A 20,110-nucleotide genomic window follows, 5' to 3' on the forward strand; every position below is an offset into this window, starting at 1 on the left:
CATGTGCTGGATATAAGCCCATGGACTGTTTCAAATTCTGAGAAAATTTGCAAAGAGGAAGGCAGTGGGGACAGGAGTCACCTTCTACATTGCTATGAACTCATATAGTGAAGCCACATCTGGGAAACACTCTCTGGGGACCTTGCTATGAATATAGTCAAATAATGAGTTTGTAAAGTATAATTACAACTAGCTATTACCCATCTCTCTGATAACAGCAATGTGGCTTCATTTCTCAGAAATTATTCAGAGATCACTGTGTCATGTGAACACTGGTAACCCTAAGATAGCTGTGTGGTAATTTTTGCCTATGCTGCTTAAAAATAAAGTTTAATTAACAAATAAATTTATTTGTTAATTAAACTAATGACGACAGGTGACCAGACTTGACCAAATGTCCATGAAGACTTGACCAAAGGCCATGCTAGCAGGCAACCATCTGGTGCTGGGCACATCCTGTGTTCTCCTGTCCTGCTGGACGCCAGGAGCCACAGCCATGTGGAAGAACAGCTTTAATAATCAAAGGGAACCTGTTCTGCTTGCCAGGTGCTCTCTGACTTCCAGGCCCAGGTTTTCCCTCAAAGAAGAGAAGCTGCTGGTCAAAAGTCATGCTTTCTGCTACATTTTATCCAAACCCTCAGATGGCCATCCCACATGGAGAGAAACAGCAGGTGAGCAAAGCTGCAAAGAAAAAAAAAATAGAATTTAAAAAAAAAAAAACTCACTCTGTTGGAAGGATGAAGACTGAAACAAAAGAAAGTGTTTGTGTCTCCCCAGAATGGCCCTGGCCAGGTCCAAAGCCCCTCCTAACAGCAGACTTCCAGGCTGGGCACATGGTATCAGCCCAGAGAACATGTCACAGGAACGATTGTGGCCCTGCCTGGAGGCTCTGGTTCATCAGTCCTCAGTTGCCTGACAGCTGTGCATTGAGGCACTTGAGGGATCTGAGGACACATGCCCCTGGACACTCTTTAGGGGACACTTCCTTGGACTATGCACCCAGATGATGAATGTTTTCTGAGGCACTGTTCTCTTCCAAGTAGGTGATATGTTTGTGTCCACCTGTGATTTTCTCACTTTAGGACTCCCAGACAATGATGAATTCTGTTATGAGGTGTCCTCAAAAAGGCCATAGCAAGAGGCAGGTATGGCCACATGCATGAAGATGATGCCTCTCCAATGAGGCTTTGAGCTCCCCTGCCCTGCCCACTCCATGTTCATCCCAGGCCCTCACCCTCCTTCCAGCCCTGGTATCCCTATCACCTCTATATCTCTGACCATGTAGCAATGGGACCCTGAGCCTCCCCTGCCTTTTCCAGACCACCATCCAGGAGGAGGTGTGGCTGCATCAGGTGCCACATCTACAAGAGTCCTTCCACTGCTTTCCATCTCTATGCTGTGTCTTCCAAGTGGGGCTGTCCCGACCAGCAGGACACATCCACGTGGGCAGCGAACCTAGATGGGGAGGAATGAAGGGACAAGAGACACAGAAGGATGACAGCAAGACAGGAATTCTGATCAAGCTACAAATTTTTATTGTTCACACAGGGGTATTTATATGCTGGGGATGGGGAAGCTCTCTAATCAGCAATTGCTGGATGTGGATGGTAAAACTGCCAGCTGCAAGATGTCTGATGATCCTGATAACCGCAGGATGTTCCAGGGAGATAGGTAGCTGCAGGATGTCTCCCAGGGGGCTGTCAGGCTATTCTTTGAAGGAGAATTTCCTTCTAGTCCCTGACATGGGGCCCCTGCCCCTTATGCTACCCACCCTCCATATCTTCGGACCTGTAGGAAAACCAACTCCTGTGGCTCTCAGGATGATCTGGCTGAGCAGAAGGTGGGAACACCACTGGAACAAATGTATGACCAGATGCCTCTGAGAAAGCCCCAGTGATTCCTGTTGAAGGAAACCCCTCAGTTGGTCCACACAGGGCCCAGACAAACCTGTGGCTGTAGTTTTCTTGACCCAGACATCAGCCTTCAATGAAAACACAGGATGCCAAAGCCCTCAGTCTGGCACCTTTCCCTGGTTCCCTGGGGGACAGGGCAGATGCACACTGAAATAACTTAACACAGAGCTGCATTAGGAAGACTGGTGGCCCAGAATGACATGAATAGACACTTCTCAGAAGAGAATATTCAACTAATCAACAAATATATAAAAATGTTCATCACCTTTAGCAATCAGAGAAATGCAAATCAAAACTACTCTAAGATGTAATCTCATTCCAGTCGGAATGGCAGATATTATAAAGACAAACAACAACAAGTGTTGGTGAGGATGTGGGGAAAAGGCACACTCATACATTGCTGGTAGGATTGCAAATTGGTGCAGCCAATATGGAAAGCATTATGGAGATTCCTTGGAAAACTTGGAATGGAACCATCATTTGACCGAGCTATCCCTCTCCTCAGTCTATACACAAAGGACTTAAAAAGAGCATACTACAGGGCCATAGCCACATCAATGTTTATAGCAGCACAATTTACAATAGCTAAACTGTGGAACCAACCTAAATGCTCTTCAGTAGATGAATGGATTAACAAAATGTTGCATATATACATAATGGAATATTACTCATAATAAAAGAGAATAAAATAATGGCATTTGAAGGTAAATGGATGGAGTCAGAGAAGATAATGCTCAGTGAAGTTAGCCAATCCCCCCCCAAAAAAAAAAAATGGCAAATGTTTTCTCTGATATAACGTGACTGTGACTGACTCATATTGGGTAGGGAGGGGAGATTGGGAGGAATAGATGAACTCTAGATAGGGCAGAGGGGTTGGAGGCATAGGAAGGGGGCAGGGGGTTAGCAAGGATAGTGAAATGTAATAGACATCATTATTCATAATGCATGTATGAAGACATGAATTGGTGTGAACATACTTTATATACAGAGATATGAAAAATTGTGTTCTATATGTGTAATAAGAATCGTGATGCATTATGCTCTCATGCATTTAAACAATAAAAGCAAATAATAAATAAAGAAAACGTGGGGGGGGGCTGCCCTTCCAGCTCAGTCTCACTTCCACCATTCTTAGGCTCTCTCACCCAAGCAAGGTCAGTGCTACAGCTCTTTTCTCAGCCTTTTACTGGCTCATAGGGAAAGCAATCCTGTTGATGGTCTTTGTTTTTCAAAGTGGGTCAATGAATGTCTCCTTGAGGTACTGGACATGAAGTCTCAGTAGACCATGTGGCCTGTGCTGTGTGACTGGGGTACAGAAGCAGCACAGAGTATCTGTGGTGAGCACAGCCATGTTCTGATAAAACCATTTACAAAAAAGACTGTGATTCTCTTGGCCATCAGGAAGACTATCTGAGATATTAGAATCATGCTTTCTGCAATCTAGGGAAGGCCACACATATGCAGCCAGAACCTTTCATGTCACCACGGTTGGTGGCTGGCTGTACTCTCTACACCACAAGAAGACCAAGATCATTCCTCTGTTGATTATAATGGTGGTTCTACTCCTGGTAATTCATATGGTGATTTATTTCCTCTCCTATTCTCTTTCCAATCTTTAGGTGGAAAGAAGTAATATAATACAAAAATGACATTTGCAAAAACATGTCAGTGACATATAATAATGACATATAATAAATGCCACATAAATACATGCCAAATGAGCAAACATTAACAGACATGGTAATGAGGATAGTGTGCTGGTGAACAGCCACCTGCAGCTGAAAGATGAAGAAAGCCCCAATGCCACTCAGCTCATCAAATTCAAAAAGCTTTGCCATATTTCCAGATATTTCATTTGGACAAACAGAGTTCTAAAAGAGACTAGTCCAGTCTGTATTTTCATGTTAGGATTCATGATTATAATTCATTAGAAGTTGGTGCCACACTAAGCTGTAGAAAAATCCACAATTTGCAGATATTCAGACAAGTTGTATGCTGCTGATCTAACTGTGTGCATGTACCTTGGTTTGAAAAAGTCTAGGATTTTACAATCTAATTATTGTAGGTAAGATTTTCTTCTGCTATTTAGGGCCTTAACTTTGGGGTCTGACCTGAAGCCATCCCAGGTCCACTCCTTGCTACAGCACAGCTGTTCTTGCAAAGAATTTATTCATTGTTTCTTTCATGACTTTTCTTATTTACCATTAGAGGTTGTTTATGGAGGGCCTGTTTGGTGTCAAGCTTCTCAGCAGACACAGGATAAACAAGGCCTCAAGTTGCTCCCAGCCCAGTGAGGATACCAGTGTGCAAACTCAAATTGTCAGCAAACTTAAAAAAAAAAAAATACTGTAGCATTCATTTCTTGAAATGTATACTCCTAATTATATGAGATGCATTTTGTAGATATACATATACACTACCATTATATATAATTTAAAAATGATTACTACATCTCACATTAACCACATTTATTTCAGATTAATTTGTCTTTTGAAAGCACCAATATATAACACTCTTTGGATATATAAATTTGTGTTATGTTCTTTTCTTTACACTCCTTTTTATAGGAATTCTTTTTCCAAATTATTGAGACTAATGAATTTTAGATACTTCAATTAAACAGTGTAGTCTGTAGATTTTCTTTTTAACCTCAGATAAAATACATCCCACTTTTTATAGGCTTATTATTATGTAAATGACTTCTAAAAACCTGCGTATATAACACCCTAATCTGACCTTACTCTGGACTATTGATATCTGAGTGGAGGGGATCTCAAAGTAATCCATGGAAAAGGCAGAACAGGGATGGGTCAGGATGTGATATTGGTGGATGTATTTGTGAAATAGATAGAGGTAGAGAAAAAAAAACTGCTGTAAAGGAAAGAGGGAAAGAATGACCAGCTCAAGGGTTCAGATTTAAAAAGTCTAATGGTTGATCAATGGTAGCATGAGGGCAAGGGGTAGTTTCTTGGGAGGCAGAAATAAGGTAGAAAAAAAGAAGGTAACTCTGGCACAATCCCCAAGAGAAAGAATCAGATGAATGGGTTATGTGTTTATTTCTTCCCACCTTAGACTGGAATTGATAATTCATAGTGTATGTTTCAGTAGGTAGTATAAAACCATTACCAATTAGCTTTAAAAATTTGTGTGGCCACAATCAACCTTTGACAATTCTAATCACATAAAATCTTTGTACTTTTTCATCTGTTTTATTTATTTATTTATTCATTCATTCATTCATTCATTCCATTTTTTATTCAGTTTTGCTTTACTGTTATTGTGTATACACTACTGGTGAGTATACAATGATATATATATATATATATATATATATATATATATATATATATATATATATATATATATTGCTGACTTATAACATTAGATTAAAGTTAGCCAGCTTCAGTAACTTAGTGAGGGTCTAAGAAAATAAGCAAAACCATTTTTCTTTATAGAATATTTTATTAAAGGCTGAGACTGTTTCTTAGCAAAAAAGCATATCTGATTTCAATTTGTAATATGAGAGACAGAGAGAGAGAGAGAGAGAGAGAGAGAGAGAGAGAGAGAGAGAGAGAGAGAGATCTTGCAAAAATAAAAAAGTAATCAGTGACACTCTTAGTGTCAAGGATGTAAATAATTTAAAAGTAATAGTGAGCTAGTTGGAAAACTCATCTAGGTTATTAACTGCTTTTTTGGGAAGTTAGTCTGCTCTCCAACATATAAAAGTGAGAGAGGAATTCTTTTTTAAATTTTGTATAAGAAAAAAAGAGGAGTTTTGACACAGCTTTAAGTTGACCCAGACTGGGTCAACTTTATTGGGTGATTAGGGTTCTGCTAAGATGATATATCCTTGAGTTATTTGGAATAATGTGATTTTATCTAGTCTTCATAAACAAAGATTAAGGTCTATAATAAACCATGCATGGCCAAGGAAAAACATTTAAATGAAAAGTAAATGTATGAATAAACACATAAAACAATATTTAAGAAAAAGTTAACGTTCAGAATATCTATGCAATTATATGATCACCAGTAATGTAAAAAAATGACAACTAAAGAAAAAGTGAATTAATAAAGGAACAAATAAATAGTGGAATAAATTAATTAATGAATAAATAACTAACAAGTGCAAAGATGTAATGTGACTGGAATTTTCAAAGTCAGCTTGTAGCCATGACAAAGTGTAAAGGTACATGGAAATGGTGTTTTACTACTTACTGAGATATACCCTATGAACTATAAATTCCACTCCTAGGTGGGAAGAGTTGAACACAGAACCCATTCACCTAGCTCTCTCACTTGGGAACTGTGCAAAAAATTACCTTTTTCTTTCCCCCAAATTTTATTGCTGCTTCCAAGAACACAACCCATCTACATTCAAACCATCATTGTAGACTTGTAGCATATGAACCCCTCTATTGCTAAAGTTTTTTTTTTTCATTGTTCTTTTTCTCCCTTCTCCCATATAGTCCACCAATACTTATTTTGTAATATGAAATCTACATACTCAGCAATCTCCAGTCTTACATCTTACTATATCCATTTCCTGCCTTGTGCATGACCATTTTGAGATCCCCTCCATCAAGAAATCAATAGTCCAAAGTAATCAGAATTGGTGGCAAAATATGCAGAATATTAGAAGTCAGTTACACAATAAGAAAGCTATAAAAAGTGGGCTTCATTTAAGGGTGCAAATAAAAAGAAAATCTATAGACTTCACTAGTTAAAATTAAGGATCCAAAATTTATGAGTCTCACTAATTTGAATTATACCTGTGAGTCACTTTTGTGGGAGGAAGGGATGTGGGGACATTGCTAATGAATTTAAAGCTCAAACTTTTTTATGAGACAAAGAACAGAAAAGTTAAAAAAAATTAAAAAAATTGTGATATCATTTTCATAAATAAAAAATATAGACATATTTATTCACAAATTGCTTTAACCTTATAAACAGTTATAAGTGTCAATACACTTCCCTCTGGGATAGGTCCTAGTATTGAAAGAAAACTTTGCCTTAAAATAACCACATTCACAGACCTAAGAAGAAGAAGAAGAAGAAGAAGAAGAAGAAGAAGAAGAAGAAGAAGAAGAAGAAGAAGAAGAAGAAGAAGAAGAAGAAGAAGAAGAAGAAGAAGAGGAGACATGGGGAGGATTTCAGGGTTTTGAAGCATACCTGTAATATAAGTTACTTGCAAAGCCATCACGGGAGAATTTTATACACTGTCTGAAGACATATATGTATAAATTATATATAAAAAGTGTTTATGGGTTCTGTAGTGAGGGTGCACGAGTCCAATACACAGTCTTTTTTTTTGAATATTTTTTGTTGTGCATGTACACAATACCATTAATAGTTTGTTTTTTGGTTGGCTTTTTAATGTGGTGCTGGGTGTTCAACCTAGTACCTCATGAATGCTAGGGAAGCACTCTACCACTGAACCATAACCCTAGTCCCCAAGTCCTTTACTTATCCCCCCCCCCACCCCGGCGGGAGTGTATGTGTGTAGTGCAGGGGATTGAATCCATGGCCTTAGATAAGCAAAATAAGCACTCTACTGACTAAGCTATAACCTCAGCCCTGATCTATAGTCTTTTAACAATGAAAATGGAGCAGCCTGTCATTCAGACTTTGATTCTGCACCTACTTGGCTCAGGTTGGAGGCAGTGCCTGAAGCCTTGACCAATCAGTATCTTAGGTGAGAACTGTCCAATCCTCATGCAGCCAGTGATGAGGGGGCGGGCTTCCACAATCTTCTGTTCCCTTCGTGTCTGGAGCCGGCCATTTTTTCAATCTTTTTGTAGGCTTTCTGTCCTGGATCCGGACCCCAGGTGTCTGTGCCATGCAGAATCTGAAAACAAACCACAGGGAGAACGCTGAGAACCCTGAAAGCCAGGAAATGGTAAGTGTGCCTTGCTATCTTGAGACTGTGTAGGAAGGTGGCTTAAAGCTGACAGGAGTGGCAATGGTGGAAACTGGCAGTCATGGCTAGGGACTCCTCATGGTCCTCTCCAGAGTCTTGTGTCCAGAGGGTCTCTGAGGGGCTGCTTAGCCTTCACCTGCCTCTGACTAGTCTAATGAGTCTTAGATCGGGAGTTGAAAACCTGGGCATTTTGTTCCATTATTGTACGGTGTTTTCAGCTTCTTTCTAAATCCCTTTGTGGGCTTCCATGTGCCATGAGTCCAGCATGTCTCCAGATTGCATAGTGAAGACTGAGATAATTATCAGGAGAGAACCCCAAATCCATTTGTTGTAACCATGCATGAGATAGGCTATTGATTTTCGGGCTTATTACTCATGAGGGATTGTTTGTTTGTTTGTTTGTTTAATTTTGTGTGTGTGTGTGTGTGTGTGTGTGTGTGTGTGTGTGTGTAGCTTTCTTTTTGGTACCAGAAATTCAACCAAGTGGTGTACATCCACGGATTCACATTCCCACCCCTTTTTATATTTTTATTTAGAGACAGGGTCCCTTTGAATTTCTTAGGGCCTCACAAATTTGATGATGCTGGCTTTTAACTCATTCTCTTCATGAGTCCTGAGATTTTTAAATGTAGGGGAAGCAGTATCTCAAATCCAAAACAAAAATCTGAAATCCAGAACTTCAGTTTAGCTATCCATATGTCTCAGAAATAACCCTAGTTTTCTAGCTCTCTGTTCACATATCCAAAACTTGGGTTCTCGGTTCACAGTGAATAAGTATAAAATACAATAGATAGTATAATGACCATGTAATGCAGATAATGGGCCTCACTCAAACACATCTGGTAGCTAACTGAAAGATATGTTAATGAGCACCATTAAAGCCTATTTCAAATGTAAATGACCTTGAAGCCCACTTGTAGGAACACCTTCAACAAAGTCCTTTTTCTCAGCGGTAAATCCTGATTGAATTCCAAGAAAAAAGGATTGGTCACAGAAAGAATGAAAGTGAACCCATATGGTAGTCAGGATGCCTTTTCCAAAGCCTATTCTAAATGCATTATGCTCCGTGTTCCGCCCAAAATCATTAGTAAACTTCTAAGATGGAACACCAAAATGAGGTTTTTTTCCTGGTATCATTCCTCATACCACATGGTGGGAATTCTATTTCTTAGATATTTTTCTTCAAAATTTATGAGACAAGCACCCAGATTCAATTGGAAAACTGAGAAATTTTGGCTCATCTCAAAACTCCACTTTCAGCATTATCAATCATTATTTTCCCATGTTTTATTTCAAATGGATGCATTATTTATGATTTTCTACAAGAACTGAAAGGCATTTTTAAAAGATTTTAATTTATCATTCTGAGATTTTCATGTGAGAAGATAGCAGAATAAAATTAGGTGACATTAAAAAGAATGAATCTCTCCTAAATGAGGTTTATGTGTCCCAATTAAGAAATTTTAAAAATGTAATAGGTTATCAATTGAGTGTTTATTTATTTATTAATTTACTTGTTTGTTTACTTATTTATGGTCAGACCATTTTATTAAAATAACCCACAGAAGGGGCTGGGGTTGGCTCAGTAATAGAGCACTCACCTAGCACATGAAAGGTCTTGGGTTGGATCCTCAGTACCACATAAAAATGAGAAAATAAAAAAAAAAATAAGGAAATAAATAACCCACAGAAACATTCCAAACATTTCAGGAAACTCTTTTCTTCTGGTGTGGCAGGAAAAAATACAAGTGGGACTAACTTGAATTTAAATTACATGCAATTTCAATCTCTCTCTCTCTCTCTCTCTCTCTCTTTCTCACTCTCTCTCTCTCTCTCTCTATCTCTCTCTTTCTTTCTCCCTCTCTCTCTCTCCTTCTGTACTGGGGATTGACCCCAGGGCCTCATGCTTAGAAGGCAAGCACTCTACAAGCTGAGCTATTTACTAACCCCATTTTTTGGGGGGTGCGACCAGGGATTGAAGTCAGGGGCACTCTACCACTGAGCCACATTCCTTACCTTTATTTTGTATTTTACTTAGAGGCAGGGTTTCACTGAGTTGCTTAGTGACTCACCATTGCTGAGACTGGTTTTGAATTCATAATCCTTATGTCTCAGTCTTGTAAACAGCTGATATTACAGGCATGCACCACCATGCCTGGCCCATTTAAATCTTAAGGGCTAAAGTACACAGCAAATTAGATCAAAGTCCATGTCAATAACTTGGTACATTATTTAAAATATATCATTCATATATATATATATATATATATATATATATATATATATATATATATATATATATATATATATATATATACTTAGTTGTTGATAGACCTATATTTTATTTACTCATATGTGGAGCTGAGAATTGAACCCAGTGCCTCACATATGCCAGACAAGTGAGCTACCACTGAGCTCCAGCCCCAGCCCCCTGGTACATTTTTTATGGGGGATATTGGAGATTGAACTCAGGAACAGTTGATTACTAAGAAACATCCCCAGGGTTATTTTTTTAACTTTATTTAGAGACAGGATCTCACTGAGTTTCTTAGCACCTCACTTTTGCTAAGGGTGGCTTTGAACTTTTGATATTTCTTCCTCAGCCTCTTCAGACACTGGGATTACAGGCTTGCACCAACACACCCAGCCCCTAGTACACTTTTAATACCTGTTTTACATAGATTTTAACCAGTAGCCTTAACTTTTTTCTAATATATATTTGACTTGAATCCATAACCCAGAAACCAGTGGAACAGAATCTATTTTTTTATGTCCAACACTGCTTTCAGTTATGACAGTGTCTAAGTTAAGATTCCCCATTAAATAAATTACTATGTGTTCTGTTCTCATTCTGACCTCCCATAAGGCATTGTTCTGAGTTTCAGAATATCTGAAACGAGGTTCCCAGAGATTCCAAATTTTTTGAAGTATTTAGAAAACACCACTATCTGAGTCTTGCCTTCTAGGGACCAGTTTGAATTTTAAGTGTGTAGCTTCTGAAGGGATAGACTAATTGGATGCTTTGCAGCTGGGAGGCATTTTCTGATATACTTTCTATCTAAAAGGTACTTCATTTGTTTCCTTTTATTAGATACAGTGAATAAAGATACAATAAAAATAGATGTTTGGCAATATATTTAGCAAAAGGATTCCAATTCCTTTACATATATATCCAGAGTTATTATTAGTGGATTGTGACATTTTTTACCAAGAATTATTATTTATATCTTTTTATTTATTTAAATACTGGAGATTAACTCCAGGGCACTTTACTAGTGCGTTACATACCCAGTCTCCAACACTTTTATTTATTTATTTATTTTTGAGAGAGGGTTTTACTGAGTTTCTTAGGACTTTACCATGTTCTTGAGGCTGGTCTTTAACTTGAGAATAAACCCCTAGTTTTCTACCTCTTATACTCATAAGCCACTGGGAGTACAAGCATGTACAACCTTGCACTGCTACCCCAAATTATTACTAGTGGATTATGTGGCATTTTTATTTTGGGCTTTTATAAAAAATATATTTTTAACACCTTTATAAAAAATATATTTATTAAATTTATATTGTCACCAACATTTTTACATATTTATGTACCCTGGAATCCCTATTACTTATGAGACATTTGCTTGGTTTTGTTTGATTGTTGCTGAGTATTGAACCCAGGGGAGCATACCATCGAGACACATCTACATTACTTTTTATGTTATATTTTGAGACATGCTCTTACTAAGTTGATTGTAGCCTTGTTATGTTAATGAGGTTGTCTTTGAACTAACAATTATCCTGCATCATTTTTCATAGCTTCTAGAATTTCAGGCATATGCCACCATACATGACAATTTTAGATTTTTATAATAGCCATTCCAACAGCATTGCATAGGCTGCAGAAAATATATTTGATTAATGCATTAAATTCCTGAGGCAAGTTTATGTGAAGTAGCCAGTGTAGGAGTGTTGTGTAAAGATTAGCAAGGATTGTGGAATGTGATAGACATTATTATCTAAAGTACATATATGAAGACAGGAATTGATGTGAACATACTTTATATACAAACAGAGGTATGAAAAATTTTTCTCTATGTGTAATAAGAATTGTGATGTACTTCACTGTCATATTTTTAAAAAATAAAACAAAAAAAAATTCTTTATATGTATATCTGAGAATCAGACTCAGTGCTTTGCACATGCTAGCAAAGTAGTCTACCACTGAGACACAACTCCAGCCCATGTACCCAGCTTTTTAATACTCTCTTTTTAGTAACCAGAAACAACTTTAAAAATTAAAATTGCATTTATATCACTTTTCCTAGTACAGCAATGTGTTATTAACTAAACTTATTTTTAGTATTGTTTAAAAATAATCTAATGGATGACTGTTATTTTTTCCAAAGATTATTTTATCACCTCTTTGGGGCTTGGTGAAGGGTCTTCTTTTTTTTCAGAATATGGATGTCTTCTATTGTCAAGTGGGTCCATGCTAACTGTGTTGAAAATAATGATTCTAAAAGTTCACACAATCCACACATTTCCAAGACTATACGGAAAAGGGAAAGGACAGTATTCACAACCAAAAAAAAAAAACATTTCTCATGGAAGCATTGTATCAGTGTCCAACCTGGAGTGTAATCCAGAATTTCAGTGATAAAGTTGTTTAAGAACAACAACCGTAGATTTTTGTGATCCCTTAAAGTACCCTGAATGGCTTTAAATCATTTACTCTTCTTCAAAATAAAATTTCTGCTACCTACTTAAAAAATAAAGCACTATGAATGAGAAAGGTGAATGAGACTTAAGTTCTGTGGAGGTACTGAGGTTGAGCTTTAATTATACTTTATAAATATTCAAATAAGAAGGGCCTTAGAGTTGTCTCATCTTTTCCAACACATAATATGGAATAATTAGATGAAGTGACATGAAATAATGAAAATGCATTTCAGGGAAGTGATATCACAGGAATTTTCAGGGTAGAATCTTGGAAATGTGGGAAAAATATATTCATATACATATGCATTTCTATAGAAAAAAACAAGTGATAAGTACATGAGTATGAGGGTAAATTCAGTGTGCCTCATGCATTGTAGGTAGAAGGTAATGATAAAGTAGTAACTGAGGTGTTCCAGAACTCTATAATTGTGGGAGACATTAATAGCAATTTAGAAAAAGAAAATACAGTTAAATCCCTTTAGATATGCCTCTGTCATCTATTTTTCTTATGAATTTGATTCTGTCAAATGAGATTATGTGGGTATGGTTCTCTCTGAATTTATGTTTTCAGGATTTTGTCAGCTATATCATATAAAGCCCTGTCCTAAACTCACTTTGGGGGCTCTTTTACCACCTGTTCTGGACTGCAGAGCAGAGACAAACCTCACTCATTCTCTGCAATGAAATGACTTTTGTCAATCTTTGCAAAAAATGATTGGAAGAACAAGCATATTGGAGGGTCTTTCATATTCTATAATATGATTGTCAGACCCTGTGAGGTTAAAGGGTAGTTACTTGTTATGTTAGAAACATCTTCCCTATGAGAAGGGCTTATCTATATATTTTTTGTTTTGGGAGTCCCATAAACACAGAAGATATGCATTTATGGTCACAAACAAAGGAATGCCAGAAGCCATTAGATGTGAGAAAATACAAAAAAAAAAATATTCTCTTAGAGCTTTTAGAGGTTAAAAAGTTTATTCCTGTTTTCTGTAAGAAAACTAAAATTTCTCCTTGGCCTGACAATATTTTGATGTTTTAAACTTGCTTGGAATTTCTACCTGTGTTTTGAATTCACCTATGCCTGGATATCCCTTACCAGATAACAACCCCCTCTAAAACTTTATCAGTGCCTCATAAATCTTGGCTACTGCTTACCAAATAACAATTCTCTCTAAATCTCAGTAGCAACTCATAAATTCTAATGTCTGGAACTGAATTTATTCCCTACCTTGAAATGTTAGCCATACAGATCCTTAACCTGCTATCTGCCTTTGTATTATGCTTGTCAAAATCTTGTTAGCTGTAAGTACCCTAGACTCCCACCCCCTTTGTAACTTTTTGTGCTGTAAAAACTTTTTCCTGAAGATCAGGAGGATGATCTCTAGCATGGGATATTATAAGAGACAGTCCTGGCCAGCTTTTGTGTACACAATACAATTTTTATTTAAAAATTGGAGTTGGTGGTCTTTTCTTTGTGTTTTGGTTCAACATTGACCTTTTTTTTAAATTCACTGTAAATAAAACCAAAGAACACAGCAAAACTTCTGTAAATGAGCCAGGTGCATAATAATAGTCTTTATTTACTGAAGACACAGTATTCATTATAAAAATGATATAAGCTTAAAAATTAAAAGATAGCTCAAATATTAAGGGAGTTTAGGAGTTAGAAATTTTTTCTTTCAGAATATAGGTAGTAAAATAGGACAAAAGGGAAAATGTAAAGCATAAATATATTAAGTAGTATGCAAAAAATCACCAAAATATCTATTATAAAAAAATCATATCTACAGAAATGGTTCAAAATAAGCAGTCTTTGTGTCAGGAATAAACATTGGGACAGGAATGGAAGTTTTGGTTCTCTTTTTAAGTAGATTTATTCATAGTGATTAATCTTTACACTATTTCTGCAGTTTACTGGTTGGAATTAATTATAATTCATATATCTGAGAAAAAGGTACTGAATGCAGAAAAAATATTATTACTCATGTTTAAATCACCTACATTATTTGATCTTTTCTTTTTTAAACCAAAAATCTTCATAAAACCATCTCTTAATAAATATCTCTATCTCTGTATATTAGGAGCAACTGAGTTGTAAAATTTGCTATGATAACTTGTCTCTTAATATACTTAAAGTCTACGAATTTGCTGCTTAGCATTTAGGTATAATTTTCTATGGTGTTTTCTAGTTATTTATGTCTGTATGCAAAGTTTTATACCAAGCTCTTAGTATGTGCCATAATTACTCTGTGTAGCAATGTAGGATCCATGTCTTATTTGTGACACTTTGTTCTCAGAACTGTGTCTAAAGGGAAATATGTACAAATGATGATCCAGGAAAAAAATCTAATATCATATTTTATTTCATATTTATTTATATATTTATGTGTGTGTATGTGTGTGTGTGTGTGTGTGTGTGTGTGTGTGTATATATATATAATTTAGAAACACACTTTGGTCTAAAACTACAATGACACTAGTGTATTTTAGCTTGAATTGGTTGTGAGAAACAAACTAAAAAGACTTTTCTCTTTGTTGGTTGGTGATTTTTGCGACCTCAGGAACCTAGTGAATAATAGCATAAATAACTAAGTAACTCTCTAGTTTGAGGCAGAACCATCAAAATAGATGTTTTGCTTCTGCTTTCTATCTTGATCATTAGAAATATACCTCTAAATTTACATGGAACACTTTTGGAATTCTGTTATTTCTTCTAAAAAATCAATGAAAGTGAAAAATAATGCAGAAAGATAAATAATTAATTTCAAACAATTCATTTCTTAAAATAAATATTTTTTTTAAATTACCAAAAATTCTGAAAAGTTAGAAAAGTTAAAAGGTTTAGAAATAGCCTAAGGCAATTTATCTTTTGCTCAATACAGTAGACTATATCTCCAACTCATTCCTCTCTAGAATTGGACTGTGTGCAAATATGAAATAAAAAAGTGCTAAGATGCCCCACATGGCTTATAAGTTTTAAAATCCTAACAGGAGCTCAAACCTGCCATTTTTTTTCTTTACAAAATACAAAATTTAAATTTGTATACTTAACAAACATTTGCAGAAGTATAATTCAAAATAACCTAAAAAATGAAAAAGTCATTGAAGGACTGACCCACTGAACATGAGAACTTATAATATTGAAGCCCTTATATTAAATTTCTTTTTATCATTGTCAAAATTTTCCATGTTTATATTATCAATATATTAATCAAAATTTTTATGCATTTAATAACAAATATATTGTTTCTATTTTATTCAGTCTTTTAAAAAATAGTAATTAATATTAATAATTTAATGCTCATTCTTGTATGGCTATAGCAAGTGAAAAATCCAGCCTAATTTTCTTTTAAGATTGGGAGCCATCTTGTCACAAAGGCATGAAAAGTTAATTTTTGCTTCATTATAAATTACTGTGATTTGTAAACTTGCTTTGAAATGCCTGCCAGTGCCTTGAATTAACCCATGTCTGGTTTTCCCTGATGAGATAACAACCCTCCCTGAAACTTTATTGATTACTCATAAATTCTGGCTTTCCCTGACCAAATAACAACTCACTCTGAAACTTTAGTGGTGTATCATAAATTCTGATGTTGTGATGTAAACTTACTCCCTAAGTGCTGAACCACTTAGACCATTAGCTTACTACCTGCCTTGTGTTATGCTTGTCAAAATCCTGTTATTTGTGTAAGTTCTCAAGACACCCCCCTTTTGCAACATTTTTGTGCTATTAAACTGCAGTCCTAGAGAACTGGAGTCCTGTCTTCTTTTCCCATTGGTTTCAGGAGAGACTGTTATGCTCAAATGCAGGATCCCCAGAAGACCACCAGAGACCAAGATCCTTGTAAGCAGCAAAGAGGTGTTTATTGCAAGCTAGCTCAGTCCTCCACACACACAGCAACTGGTGGCTTAGAGACCCTAAGACTGGGGTTTGCAGCAGTTTTATACACTCTTTGGGGAAGGCAGGTACCCCACATACATCATAGCATCTCTTAGCAAATCATCACACAGCTTGGGAAAATCATAAACAATTCTAAAACATGATTAGCACATTCACTGGCGGGAACAAGTTGGGTAAGAGTAATTGGTTACTACAAGATAGGAATTCATTTGAACTGATTGGCTTAGTCCACAAGGTTTCCCAAAATGTTATCAACCACCATAAACTACTAGAAGGGTCATCTGGCATCCCAGGTATTTTCCCTGTCTCATGCTGATTGGTGGCTGCTAGGAAGTTCCTATGGTTCCCCACCTACCCTGACTGAGTCAGGGACACCAGGCACAGCAGATCTCTCCTGTCATTTGTAGATAAACAACTCAGCAGGATGGGTATGTGCCTAGGGGTGCTCTGAGTGTCTTTCAAAGAAAAAGGGTCACGCCCCCTTCCTTGGACAGTCTTTGCTCTGAGGTAGAGGCTGGTTTCTCATCTTTTACCTTATGTTTTTTAATGTATTTTTTATCTGTAGCTTGACACGATACCTTTATTTCACTTACTTATTTTTATGTGGTCCTGAGGATTGAACCCAGGGTTTTGCACCTGGGAGGTGAGCACTCTACTGCTGAGGCACAATCCCATCCACTTATGTGTTGTTTTTATTGGGCATTTTTACTTTAGGGGGTTTCTTCCCAGTTCAAAGTTCAATTTGTCACCTAAAAAGAACAGAGATTAAAAAAATAAATAAAATTTGATAGTTATTATCATTATTTTATATTAATTCCTGAATAATATACAAGCATTTATAATCCATAAACTGAAATGACCTTATATGTAAATTTAAATGAAAATGTTCTGTTGGTTGGGTTAGTTTCCACTTATGGAAAAAAAAAAAAAAAAAAAAAAAAAAAACCTTGCCTTAAAATAACAGCAGCCTGAGACTCTGGGGTATGTTTCTCAGATTAAAAAAAAAAAAAAAAAAAAAAAAGCAGCACTCAACGACCTGAGATTCTAGCCCTTATTCATGCCTGTATTGGATAATATTCCCTGTCACAAAAAAAGGGCTCACTTCTCTCAGATTCAGTGTGCATGATCTGAAGCCCCTTCCAATCAAGAGCATTTTGTAGGAACTGTCCAATCCTGTCTATCATCAGGGAGGAGGAGGGTGGGCTTTCACTTCTTATCTCCTGAGTCCTCCATTTTTGCCATTTGTAGCCTGAAACTTCAGAGTCACAGGTTGTTCTGTTGTGCAGGAACTGAGGATCCCAAGTAACCCTACTCCTGAGAACCAGGAAATGGTGAGTGTGCACTGGCCTAGCAAGGGAGGCTGGGGGAGAAAGACTATTGGAACCACAAGACTGGCTATGTTGAAAACAGGAGCTAACAGATTGGTACTCTGGGCAGTCTCTGGAGTCTATAAGCTTAAGTCCTCCATTGGGCCACTATGTCCTTAGTCCTACTTTCCAACCAGGTGGGGAACTTGTCAGTAGCAGAGACTCTTTGCTGTCTTCCTTATGCTCAAAGGGCATCCTTAGCATCTGCATAAAATACTATGTGGCAGGTATGTTCTTGCAGCCCAGATGCTGGAGATTGACAGGTGGAATAATTATCAAAATCAAATCTCCAAGGGCCATTTTCCTGCAGGAGAGGAGCTGTCATTTTGGGGTACTTAATTTCCCTTAATTTTAATTTTGACATTCTTTTATTTTTACTTTCTTCATTATTATTATTTTGTTAAAGTTAGGTGAACTCAGGGATACTGTACTTCTTAGCCATATCCTTGGTAGTGAAGCCAGGTTTACAGATAGGTAGTTAGTTTAGTTAGGTAAATTGGGTCTAATATCCAGTAAAATCAAGAATGAACACCATAATTGAGAATGGAGTACAAGATAAGGGGAATTGAAAATGTCCCCAAGGCCCTGAGCCCATCCCAAGGAAAGTTTAATGAAGCAGCTCACAGCAAACATGCAGATGCTAATCCAAAAGCCCTTCCTGCCCAGATTACTCCTTCAGCACACCTGTCCTCCACACTTTGGGCCTTCCCACCTACATTACATCATTGCAAGATAACAGAATAAAGGACACAATGTGACAGGAATGTGGGATAGCTGAAGGAAGACCTTAGCTATAAAAAAGCTAAAAAGACCTTAGTTTAAAAAAATCCCTTTCATGGATTCTACCTTTGGGTCCCCTTTTTTCCCTGGGGAGAAGTCTTTTCTACTGTCCTTTAATAAAGCTTCTACTTTCCACTCTAAACTTGCCTTGGCATGCTTCTTTGGTGTTATACTTCAGCATTGGGGAAGCAAGGACTCTTCACCAGTAAACTGCCCTAACAGGTTTATATTTATGTTGCTGAGATTATTTTTGTTATGGTTTGATTTATCTAGAATTTGCTATTGCAATAAAGCATACTGTTGTTACATACATATGTATTCATATGGAGATCTTATTTCTATTTTGATGCTTTGATGATTATTGTAATATTATAATTTCACAATAAATATGAATAGTAGGTCATGATAAGTTCTTTTTTTTTCTCTTATAATTGAAAAAGTTTTTGGCTAAAGTTTCATATAACTTTGTAGATGAATTTTAAAAATTCATGCTTTGGTTTCTTACTTCATTTAAAGTAAATCTTGTTGATTTTTTAAATTATTATTGCATTATTGTTGTATTTAATAGTCAAGTTTATTTTGACATAACCATAAAAAATGAAATATAATTTGCTCCCCTTCAGTATCCAGTAGTTCCCCTTTCCCTATTCTCCTACATTCTTCTATCGTATATTTATTTATAGTTTCTTTTTTTTAATATTGCTTCATAGAATACACATAAAAGTAGACTTCACTGTGATATATTCATATTTGTACATAGCAATTTTGGTAAGATATATTGTGGGTTAATTTGTGGGAAAATTATCACCTTTGTAATGATGAGTTTTATCTTCTATACATGGGATGTATAATTCAGTCTTTTATGTGCTTTTTGTGACTTTTATTTTCTCATAAGTTAAAAATGTACACATGTTAAATACTACTTGCATAAGGCACCTATGTAAAATTTATACATAGTGTTTTATCCTCTTTTTTAAACTGGATATATTATGAAATGTGACTGGTCCTAGTGACCATTTTTCCTACAGATTATTATTTATCCCTTCCAAGAAGTATATTGTATTGAGCCATGCCCTTGGGCTTCAAGTGTTTGGGTGAGTACCATTGAGTACTTTTATGTTCTCATGATCACATATGCTCTAATTTCAGTAAGTCTCTGTGATGGGGAGTATCATATATGTTCAATAGCAAAATAGTTTCCACAAATAGATACTAATTTAAACTCCTTTCGAGTTAATTGTTATTCATTTGTTTTAAATGTTCATCAACATTACTTAATTTTTCCCATGATAGGTTTTTATTGTGTATTTCTTAAATTTATAAAGATTTTGAATTTTTATAGTTAATAAACATATCTCATGTATAAATTTGCAGTTCAAACTTCGGTCCTTTATATCTTTTTGGCTTAAAAGATAAGAAAAGGATCCAAAAATGCAGCTAGAGATTGATTTCAAGAAAAAGGTTTAAATTATTTTTTAAAATTGCCTTTTTTTCCTCATCATTTATTATAGGTTTCTTG

At 36.1% G+C, this 20,110-nt stretch overlaps 1 pseudogene; it reads right to left on the reverse strand.

Annotated features, from left to right (window-relative positions):
- Positions 1-7,626: 7,626 nt before the first annotated feature.
- The window catches only part of LOC139704308 (ubiquitin carboxyl-terminal hydrolase 31-like), a 36,173-nt pseudogene continuing 23,689 nt past the window's right edge, over positions 7,627-20,110 (reverse strand).

This window comes from Marmota flaviventris, unplaced genomic scaffold (assembly GCF_047511675.1).
Source record: "Marmota flaviventris isolate mMarFla1 unplaced genomic scaffold, mMarFla1.hap1 Scaffold_49, whole genome shotgun sequence".
NCBI classification, from domain to species: Eukaryota; Metazoa; Chordata; class Mammalia; order Rodentia; family Sciuridae; genus Marmota; species Marmota flaviventris.